This window comes from Saccopteryx bilineata, chromosome 4 (genome assembly GCF_036850765.1).
Source record: "Saccopteryx bilineata isolate mSacBil1 chromosome 4, mSacBil1_pri_phased_curated, whole genome shotgun sequence".
NCBI classification, from domain to species: domain Eukaryota; kingdom Metazoa; phylum Chordata; class Mammalia; order Chiroptera; family Emballonuridae; genus Saccopteryx; species Saccopteryx bilineata.
In genome coordinates, this window is record NC_089493.1 from 38710091 (window position 1) to 38722392 (window position 12302).

Consider the following 12302-nt stretch of genomic DNA (forward strand, 5'->3'; position numbering starts at 1 on the left):
AAGAGTAGGGTGAACTGCTCCTAATACAGTGTCTTTCCATTATTAGAGGCGTGTGGCATCTGGACGAGATCTGTTAGGAGTGAGCAATGGGAAGTTTCCTGCCCTATGCTGTGGAATGCAGGATTGGGTGATCCAAGAGAATGATGCAGCAGAGCTCGGAATGTGGACTCAAAGACCTGAGTTTGAGATCAGATCTGCCCTTTACTGCCTTTGTTATCACGTGATGATCATTCTGAGCCTTGTTTTATCATCTGTAAAATGAGCATAATAGTACCTGCCTCGTAAGGTAAGATGATTGGACATTCAGAGTACATGCAATATGGGAATCTACTTTGTAAAAGTAAAATACACTATAGTTATTATTATTTCTTTTTCTTTCTTTTTATTTTAGCAAGAGATATACAGGAAGGGAGAAAGATGAGAAGCATCAACTCATAGTTGCGGCACCTTAGCTGTTCATTGATTACTTTCTCATGTGTGCCTTGACCAGGGGGCTCCAGCTGAGCCAGTGACCCTTCATTCAAGCCAGTGACCTTGGACTTCAAGCTAGCAACCTTCAGGTTCAAGCCAGTGACCATGGGGTCATGTCTATGATCCTATGCTCAAGCTGGTGACTTCGGGGTTTTGAACTCAGGTCCTCAGCATCTCAGGCTGACACTCCATTCACTGTGCCACTGCCTGGTCAAGCGATAGTTGTTATTACCAATGAGAGCTAAACAAATTTCCTTCTAACTTTCAGCTCTATGGTTATATCCTAGAAGTGTTATGGTCCAGAAGAGTGTATAATGATGAAAATTATAAGAACAATGGAACATGTACCAGGCAAGTTAGTTTAGAGAGAAGAGAAAGTACAGGCAGAGAGAATTGTCTGAACAGCTTAGGATGGAGTTGTGGGCTGCTAAAAGCCTGAACTAAGATAGGAGCAATGGGGAAGGGTAAAAAACAAAACAAAACAAAAACCTCATGAAGGAAAAATTTTGTAAGAGGATATTTAGGGATCAAAGGTGACTCAGAGATTACAGGCAAAATAGCTTGTTTGAAATATCCCAGTTCCGGAGTGACGTCACGGAAATGGCGCCGTGAGCAGCGCGTCCGACAGATCTCCCCTAAATCACAACAAATTTATCAACTAGAAACAGAAAAATTTATCCTCGGAGCATTCCGGAGCTCCACACAAACTGAAAGCGAAAGGACTGTTATCACTTGAATCTGAGACACGAGGGTGTGGAGGAAGCTACCGCAGCGACGTTCATTCAAGCCGCGAGGGAGTGCGCCTGTGGTGAGTCAGCCCACACTCGGGAGCCGCGAGCAGCCGCGGGCGAGCACCCGGTATGGTTGCAGAGCGAGCACCACCCACACTCGGGAGCAGCGAGCAGCCGCTGGTGCACGCCCGGTCCGGTTGCAGAGCGAGCACCGCTAACGTTCCCAGCGGCCCGCGCACTGCGAGTGAGAGTCGCCAGCCACCGGTGCCCGGAGCACCCCATTCGCGCGCGTGCCCTGGGCATTCCACGCGCCCAGAGCGCCCTACTGGCCCGCACACCCAGGGTGCCCCATTATCCTGCGCCTGGTGCGATCCAGCCGCCAGCGGCAGGGCGAGCGGGAGAGGCACCAGGGTGGTCTTCTACTTGGGAGATTCTCTCCGTGGGCGGGGCACCTCACCCAGCCATTCAAGCTAACAATCAAGCGTTGGGGGAGGGGCGCGCGCAGGCAGCCTAAAATACCTTTGGGAGCACAGCTGCGACCCAATCACTGAAATTAGCTTAACCCATGAAATCTGCGCACCCTCGGTTCTAATTGATAAGATCTCTCTCAGTTCAGCGATCCAAGACAAGAGGCGTGATATTTTTTAGTGCCTCTCGCTAAAGGGGCGGGGGCAACTTCTGATTGATAGAGCCTCCATATTCAGGGATAAACGCTAACAAGAGGGACTTGGCAGATAATAAGATCTATACTACACTAGTCGCAAGCAGAGACTAGTGCCTCTTCTTCCCAGCCAAAATAGGCTACAAAGTGTGGAAAGCCTGGGTTGAGAGGTCCAACTGAATGCTAGGTGCTGAACAGTCACCTTGACAACAATTGACTCCCACCCCCGCCTGATTACACTGGAGGCCCTGACTGTCAGAGCCTTTCCCAAAGCCTTGCACTGAGTGGGGATAGAGTGGGGATTTCCCAGCTCTTTGAGCCTCTTACTCCCCAGGCAGAAGCAGTTGCAGCCTTATAGCTGGATCACCAGGCTGCTAATTCAGGAAGGGGGGACTAGGAGAGAGAATCCAGGAAAGCAAACTCTCTCATCGTTGGAGCCTGCAAACGCCAACAAGCCTTGACTACCAGCAAGACTAAAGCCAATTATAGGACATTGCCATAGAATTCCATCAACTGCGAATCCCTACCTAAGTGTGACACAGGGGCAGAGCCTGGGGTACAGAGTCACCGACCAGGAAGAGGGAGAGAAAAGAAAAAGGAAGAAGTTAACCTCTCAAAATCAAGAAAAATCCACAGACTTTACAACTTGTTCCACTAATTTTTTTTTTGTTGTTGTTTGTTTCTTCTATCTTATTGCCTTTATTTCCTCCACCTCGGTCCTTCTATTCTCTGCCCATCTTATGCTTCCCTTTTCTTGAACTACACTACCCATAACTGTTACATTTTATTTCTCTTCTTCATCCTCACCCTCCTTTAAGGTTATACTCCAAAACACTTAACTCTCACTCTCTCCTCTTTTGTTTTTTTTTTTTATTTGCTTTATTTTGTTTTTTTTGCTTCCTTTTTTATTTCTTCCTTCGTTTTTCTCTTTTTCTTATTTTTTCCTTTCTATTCGTTTTTTCTTTTCTCATTTTACTTTCCTCCCATTTAATCCTCAATCACGAACAAATTAGTTAATTCGGGACTCAAGGCTTTTTTTGGCTTTATTTTTCTTTTTTGCTTTTGTTTTTGTTTTTTTCTTGTTTGTTTATTTTTGTGGCATTTTGGGTCCTCCCAAACCAAGGTCTCCATTGTATTTAGTCTTTGCTCCACTTAATACAACAGATTTTTACTTATTATTTTTATTTTTTTCTTCTTTATTATTCTTTTTTTGGTCCTTTTTTCTGGTTCCCTCTTATCCCTCTCATTATATCTCTTAGTTGACCATCACTTACAAGCAAATCATCTTATGCTTGTCTAAAATTTTCTTCCTTTTTTTTTTTTTTTGCATTTAGTAGGTCCCTAATCCCTTTTTTTGCCCCTTGAACTCTTCACCCCAAATCAGGCCCTCCATTATAGGCACGATATTTCCCTGAGGAGGGGAGAGGAGGGAAAGAGAAGAAAGAAAAAAAGGGGGAAATAATAAATTATTACTGTTTTTTTTTGTGGGGTGTTTTACCTTTTTTTTTTTTTTTTTACTTTTTACTCTTTATTAATTCTAATTAGTGCTATCAACAAGACCACCCTCAGATGCCAATGAGAAAGAGGAAATCGAATATTATGGATACAAAAGAAAGAGAGGTAACACAAATAGATGTGGAAAAATCTATGGAGAAAAGACTTAACATATTGGAAGCCTTGGAGCTAACTGACAGAGAATTTAAAATAGAAATCTTAAAAATACTCAGAGATATACAAGAAAACACAGAAAGGCAATATAGGCAGATCAGAAAACAACTCAATGAACACAAAGAATATATTACCAAGGAAATTGAAACTATAAAAACAAATCAAACAGAAATGAAAAACTCACTTCACGAGCTGAAAAACGAGGTAACAAGCTTAGCTAACAGAACAGCCCAGATTGAAGATAGGATTAGTGAAATAGAAGACAAACAACTTGAGGCACAACAAAGAGAAGAAGAAAGAGACTCAAAAATAATAAAAAATGAGAAAGCCCTACAGGAATTGTCTGACTCCATCAGAAAGAATAACATAAGAATAATAGGTATATCAGAGGGAGAAGAGAAAGAAAATGGAATGGAGAATATACTCAAACAAATAATAGACGAGAACTTCCCAAGCCTGTGGAAGGAACTAAAGCCTCAAATTCAAGAAGCAAACAGAACACCAAGTTTTCTTAACCCCAACAAACCCACTCCAAGGCACATCATAATAAAGATGACACAAACCAATGACAAAGAAAAAATTCTCAAGGCAGCCAGGGAAAAGAAGAGTACAACATATAAAGGAAGGCCTATTAGATTATCATCAGATTTCTCAGCAGAAACTCTACAAGCTAGAAGAGAGTGGACCCCAATATTTAAAGCCCTGAAAGAGAGGAACTTTCAGCCAAGAATACTATACCCATCAAAGCTATCCTTCAAGTATGAAGGAGATATAAAAACATTCACAAATACAGAAAAGATGAGAGAATTTATCAACAGAAAGCCCCCACTCCAGGAAATACTAAGGGGGGTTTTCCAACCAGATTCAAAGAACAAAAGAAAACACCACAAGTAACAGCTCCACCAAGAACACAATAAAACCAAACTTAAACTGTGACAACAAAGGAAAAAAAGGGGGGAGAGGATGGAGATTAACAGTAGCAAAGGATGATGAAGTACAGAAATACTTATAAGATAGGGTACTACAATGAATATGATAGGTACCCTTTTCATTACTTAATGGTAACCACCCTTAAAAAACCACCACAAAAACACTCGACTTAAAAAAGGTAGCAACAGAGGAAAGAAGTATGGAACACAAACAAACAAAAACAAATGATAGAAAAACAAAAGAGAAGAATCAAACTAGATACAAAACTAACAGAAAGCAATTTATAAAATGGCAGTAGGGAACCCACAAGTGTCAATAATTACACTAAATGTAAATGGATTAAACTTACCAATAAAAAGACACAGAGTAGCAGAATGGATTAAAAAAGAAAATCCAACTATATGCTGCCTACAAGAAATACATCTAAGCAACAAGGATAAAAACAAATTCAAAGTGAAAGGCTGGAAAACAATACTCCAAGCAAACAACACTCAAAAAAAAGCAGGTATAGCAATACTCATATCTAATAATGCTGACTACAAGACAGAAAAAGTACTCAGAGACAAAAATGGTCATTTCATAATGATTAAGGGGAAGTTGAATCAAGAAGACATAACAATCCTTAATATATATGCACCAAACCAAGGAGCACCAAAATATATAAGACAGCTACTTATTGACCTTAAAACAAAAACTGACAAAAATACAATCATACTTGGAGACCTCAATACACCGCTGACGGCTCTAGATCGGTCATCCAAACAGAGAATCAATAAAGATATAGTGGCCTTAAACGAAATACTAGAACACCTGGATATGATAGACATCTACAGGACACTTCATCCCAAAGCGACAGAGTATACATTTTTCTCTAGTGTACATGGAACATTCTCAAGAATTGACCATATGTTGGGCCACAAAGACAATATCAGCAAATTTAGAAAAATTGAAATTGTACCAAGCATATTTTCTTATCATGAAGCCTTGAAACTAGAATTCAACTGCAAAAAAGAGGGGGAAAAACCCACAAAAATGTGGAAACTAAACAACATACTTCTAAAAAATGAATGGGTCAAAGAAGAAATAAGCGCAGAGATCAAAAGATATATACAGACAAATGAAAATGAAAATACGACATATCAGAATCTCTGGGATGCAGCAAAAGCAGTAATAAGAGGAAAGTTCATATCACTTCAGGCCTATATGAACAAACAAGAGAGAGCCGAAGTAAACCACTTAACTTCACACCTTAAGGAACTAGAAAAAGAAGAACAAAGACAACCCAAAACCAGCCGAAGAAAGGAGATAATAAAAATCAGAGCAGAAATAAATGAAATAGAGAACAGAAAAACTATAGAAAAAATCAATAAAACAAGGAGCTGGTTCTTTGAAAAGATCAACAAAATTGACAAACCCTTGGCAAGACTCACCAAGGAAAAAAGGCACAGGACTCAAATAAATAAAATCCAAAATGAAAGAGGAGAGATCACCACAGACATCATAGATATACAAAGAATTATTGTAGAATACTATGAAAAACTTTATGCCACCAAATACAACAATCTAGAAGAAATGGATAAATTCCTAGAACAATACAACCTTCCTAGATTGAGTCATGAAGAAGCAGAAAGCCTAAACAGACCAATCAGCAGGGAGGAAATAGAAAAAACTATTAAAAACCTCCCCAAAAATAAAAGTCCAGGCCCAGACGGTTATACTAGTGAATTCTATCAAACATTCAAAGAAGACTTGGTTCCTATTCTACTCAAAGTATTCCAAAAAATTGAAGAAGAAGCAATACTTCCAAACACATTTTATGAGGCCAACATAACCCTCATACCAAAACCTGGCAAGGATGGCACAAAGAAAGAAAACTACAGACCAATATCTCTAATGAATACAGATGCTAAAATACTAAACAAAATACTGGCAAACTGAATACAACAACATATTTAAAAAATAATACATCATGATCAAGTGGGATTCATCCCAGAATCTCAAGGATGGTTCAACATACACAAAACGGTTAACGTAATACACCATATCAACAAAACAAAGAACAAAAACCACATGATCTTATCAATAGATGCAGAAAAGGCTTTTGATAAAATACAACACAATTTTATGTTTAAGACTCTCAACAAAATGGGTATAGAAGGAAAATATCTCAATATGATAAAGGCCATATATGATAAACCATCAGCCAACATCATATTAAATGGCATAAAACTGATCACTTTCTACCTTAAATCAGGAACAAGACAGGGTTGTCCACTCTCTCCACTCTTATTTAACGTGGTGCTAGAAGTTCTGGCCAAAGCAATCAGACAAGACAAAGAAATAAAAGGCATCCATATCAGAAAAGAAGAAGTAAAGGTATCACTTTTTGCTGATGATATGATCCTATACATCGAAAACCCGAAGGACTCCACAAAAAGATTATTAGAAACAATAAACCAATACAGTAAGGTCGCAGGATACAAAATTAACATACAAAAGTCCATAGCCTTTCTATATGCCAACAATGAAATATTAGAAAACGAACTCAAAAAAATAATCCCCTTCACGATTGCAACAAAAAAAATAAAATACCTAGGAATAAACATAACAAAGAATGTAAAGGACCTATATAATGAAAATTACAAAGCATTGTTAAGGGAAATCGAAAAAGATACAATGAGATGGAAAAATATTCCTTGTTCTTGGTTAGGAAGAATAAATATAATCAAAATGGCCATATTACCCAAAGCAATATACAAATTTAATGCAATTCCCATCAAAATCCCTATGAGATTTTTTAAAGACATGGAACAAAAAATCATCAGATTTATATGGAACTATAAAAAACCCCGAATAGCCAAAACAATCCTAAGGAAAAAGAATGAAGCTGGGGGCATTACAATACCTGACTTTAAACTATATTATAGGGCCACGATAATCAAAACAGCATGGTATTGGCAAAAAAATAGACACTCAGACCAATGGAACAGAATAGAAAGCCCAGAAATAAAACCACATATATATGGTCAAATAATCTTTGATAAAGGGGCCAACAACACACAATGGAGAAAAGAAAGCCTCTTCAACAAATGGTGTTGGGAAAACTGGAAAGCCACATGCAAAAGAATGAAACTCGACTACAGCCTGTCCCCGTGTACTGAAATTAATTCAAAATGGATCAAAGACCTAAATATAAGACCTGAAACAATAAAGTACATAGAAGAAGACATAGGTACTAAAATCATGGACCTGGGTTTTAAAGAACATTTTATGAACTTGACTCCAATGGCAAGAGAAGTGAAGGCAAAGATAAATGAATGGGACTACATCAGAATAAAAAGTTTTTGCTCAGCAAGAGAAACTGATATAAAAATAAACAGACAGCCAACTAAATGGGAAATGATATTTTCAAACAACAGCTCAGATAAGGGCCTAATATCCAAAATTTACAAAGAACTCATAAAACTCAACAACAAACAAACAAACAATCCCATAAAAAAATGGGAAGAGGACATGAACAGACACTTCTCCCAGGAAGAGATACAAATGGCCAACAGATATATGAAAAGATGCTCAGCTTCATTAGTTATTAGAGAAATGCAAATCAAAACTACAATGAGATACCACCTCACCCCTGTTAGATTAGCTATTATCAACAAGACAGGTAATAGCAAATGTTGGAGAGGCTGTGGAGAAAAAGGAACCCTCATTCACTGTTGGTGGGACTGTAAAGTAGTACAACCATTATGGAGGAAAGTATGGTGGTTCCTCAAAAAACTGCAAATAGAACTACCTTATGACCCAGCAATCCCTCTACTGGGTATATACCCCAAAACCTCAGAAACATTGATACGTGAAGACACATGTAGCCCCATGTTCATTGCAGCACTGTTCACAGTGGCCAAGACATGGAAACAACCAAAAAGCCCTTCAATAGAAGACTGGATAAAGAAGATGTGGCACATATACACTATGGAATACTACTCAGCCATAAGAAATGATGACATCAGATCATTTACAGCAAAATGGTGGGATCTTGATAACATTATAAGGAGTGAAATAAGTAAATCAGAAAAAAACAAGAACTACATGATTCCATACATTGGTGGAACATAAAAATGAGACTAAGAGACATGGACAAGAGTGTGGTGGTTACCAGGGGTGGGGGGAGGGAGGACATGGGAGGGAGGGAGGGAGAGAGTTAGGGGGAGGGGGAGGGGCACAGAGAACTAGATAGAGGGTGGCGGAGGACAATCTGACTTTGGGCGAGGGGTACGCAACATAATTTAATGACAAAATAACCTAGACATGTTTTCTTTGAATATATGTACCCTGATTTATTAATGTCATCCCATTACCATTAATAAAAATTTATTAAAAAAATAAAAATTAAAAAAAAAAAAAGAAATATCCCAGTTCTAGGTTAAGGGAGAGAGACTAGAGCTTCCAGAGGCAATACAGTAGCCACCTATCACATGTGGCTATTGAGCACTGAAGGGCGGCTAGTCCAAACTCAGGTGTGAGGCAAGTATAAACAACACACCAGATTTCAAAGATCTAATGTGGAGAAAAAGAATGCAAAGTAACTCAAGAATTTTTTTATTTGCTTATATGTTGAAATGACGTTATTTGGAATCTAATAAATTAACTAGAAATATTTTACAATGAATTTCATCTGTTTCACTTTAATTATTTAATGTGGCTACTAGAAAAAAAATACAGGTATGGCTGGTATTACAGGACTTCTGCTGGATTGCACTGGTCTAGCGCATAATTCTCAACAGAATCACAATGGAGCTGTTTCCATCTAGACATTCCAGAGGTCTCTCCTGGGCTACTTCAGTCATCAGAACTTCTAAAGGATCCTCTGTATTTTTTAAAAAGCTCCCCAGCGATAACAAGAGCCATAGAATTTGGCATTAGAAAATTTAAGGGTGCTTCTTAACCTTTACTTTAGTTTGTACAATTATCACCTGGGGAGCTCATTAAGAGACAGACTCCAGCCCCAGATAGTTTGATGACTTAGTTCTGGAAGGAGCCTGGGGTTCCCGGAATCTTAGTTTATTCATCTCCCCATGTGATCTGACATACAGGTGAGCCCAGTCTGACTTTGGAGACAGGCCACTCTCTGGGAAGGAAGAGCTGTGTTAGCAAGCAGGCAGGCTAGGAATATGTTCACACAGTGTACCAGCAAAGCAGGGGCAAAAGGTGGGATGGAATTGTGAGGAAAATAATTATTTAAAGAATGTGTTTCTTGACATTTCAAAAAAATTATCAAGATAGTCTTATAGGAAATCATAACTGGTTGTCTTACTTACACCTATATTTTGATTTAGATTTTTTTTTCTATTATTTTGAATGACAAGAAGGGGTGGATACTATAATCTTCTTGGAACTTTGGTCTCTAAAGATCTCATTCCAGCCCTAGGTAAAAATAAATATATTGCCCCAAACATGGAGGCTGCTCTGTCACCTTCTTCTACTGGTTGTTGGCATCAGAAGGATCTGAACTCAGATCAACATTTGGCTCATTAATCTTGAAGGCATGTCTCACGTTTTTGTCTCAATTTACTGGGCTTTGGCAAGTCAGATCTCCCGCATTAAAAGTAAAAAATTACTATACGCATAGAAAGATGGATCTTCTGGTAGGAAATAGCATCTGGCAGAAGGCCTTTGGCTCGTTTAATACCCAAGTTTAGATCTTTCTTGAAGAGCCCTAGGTCAATATCCTAGCACAAGAATCAATACACCTTAGGCAAACAACTCCCTGTCTATAGAAAGTAGCTGTCTGAAGACAGGATTCTAGAGTTAGTTAAAAGCCCACACATCTTGAACTGCTGGAAGCCCAGGTTCAGGCCCAGATTCACTATCTCTGTGTTCCAGTAACATGCAGATCACACCGAGAGCTGCAGCCACCCCCCACCACCACCTTTCTTAAATGTTTAAAATAGAGATACCCTAACTGGCCAGAAATCTTAGCTCTGATGTGTTTTGATTCCTCTAACTAGTGAATGACTTGCCATTAATAAGAATCATTTTGAGCTGATTCAGAACCCCATGTTTTAATCAAATTCCCACATTACTTAGTTTAGAAAATTACTAAGAGTGATTAGCAAGGCATGATCACCATGGTAATTGATCCCTGGAAAATGGCACTAAATTCTTTACTCCTGGGCATTTGATTAGCCAACCCTTTGGTATTGGGTGATCCCCTTTTTGCATTCTGCTGTCTCACCCTCTCTCTGGCCCTCTCTAGTAGTCATGATGAATTTACAAAATAGCCCATACTTATGAAAGTGCCCTTCTTTGTGCTCATAGAACATATAGCTGAGGCCAAAGAGAAAATTTTGAAACACAAGGAAACTAAGTTGGCCACCAATCAATGAACGAAGCCAATGACCCCAGCCTCTTTAACCCCAGGTTCTAATGGACTCAACCAGCCAGCCGATACATGAGCAGAGCACCAAACTGCTCTGTATGCAGACATCTCCCGGGCAACACGGGCTCTTAGCGTGAGAAGGTACAGGAGCAATCGTCACATATAGGTATCTTTATCAACTTCTCTGTTGATAAAGAACTAAAGCCTGGAGAAGTTCAGGGATTTGTAAAAGATGATATAACAACATGGTTAATGGCAGAGCAAAAACCAATGCCTAAGTTTTAATTTTTAGTTTTAAACTCTCTTTTTCAGAATAACAAAGTGGAAGAAATCATACTTTCTGATTTCAAGTTAGATAATAAAACTAGGGTAGTCAAAACAGTGTGCTACTGGCATAAAAACAGATACAATGAAACAGAAACATCCCCCTGCCTATAGGGTCAGCTAATATCTCACAAGTGAATTTAAAATATTCAATGAATAAAAGTCAGTCTTTTAAAAAAAAAATGATGGTGGGAAAGTGAATACTGACATGTCTTGTCTATTATAAATAATGCTGCTATGAACATGGGGTGCAGGCATCTCTTTAACAGTGTTTTTGTTTCCTTCTAATAATGTTTCTAGAAGTGAAATTGCTGGATCATAGGATAGTACTATTTTTTGATAATTTGAGGACCTTCCATATCATTATCCATAGTGGCTGCACTGATTTACAACCCCACTAATAGTATGCAAGAGGTCCCTATTCTCCACATCCTCACCAGCATTTGTGTCCATCAGCAGATGAATGGATAAAAAAGTTGTAAGATATATATATGTGCATATAAAATTATATACAATGGAACATTATTTAGTCATATTAAAGAAGGAAACCCCGCCATTTGCAACAGCATGGGTGGGCTTTAAAGACATTATGCTAAGTGAAACAAGTCAGACAGAAAATAATAAATACCATAGGATTTCACTTATCTGTGGAATCTCAAAAAAAAAAAAAAAGAAGAAAAAAGAAAAGGAGGAAGAAAGGGAGGAAGAAAGGACAAAAGGAAAAGAAAAAAAACCCAAACTCTCAGAAAAGGCGATTAGGCCCTGGCCAGTTGGCTCAGTGGTAGAGTGTTGGTCCAGCGTGTGGATGTCCTGGGTTCAATTCCCAGTCAGGGCACACAGGAAAAGTGCCCATCTGCTTCTCCACCCCTCCCCCTTCTCTTCTCTCTCTCTTTCTCTCTCTCTCTCTCTTTCTCTCTCTCTCCCCCCCCCCTTGCTTATTTCTGGCTCAAATAAGCAAGTTGGCCCTGGGGGCTGAGGATGGATCCATGGCTTCACCTAAGGCACTAAAATAGTTCGGTTGCCAAGCAATGGAGCAACAGCCCCAGATGGGCATAACATCAGCCCTAGGTGTGGGTTGCTGGGTGGATATTGGTCGGGTTGCATGTAGGAGTCTGTCTCTCTGCCTCCCTCCCTCTCA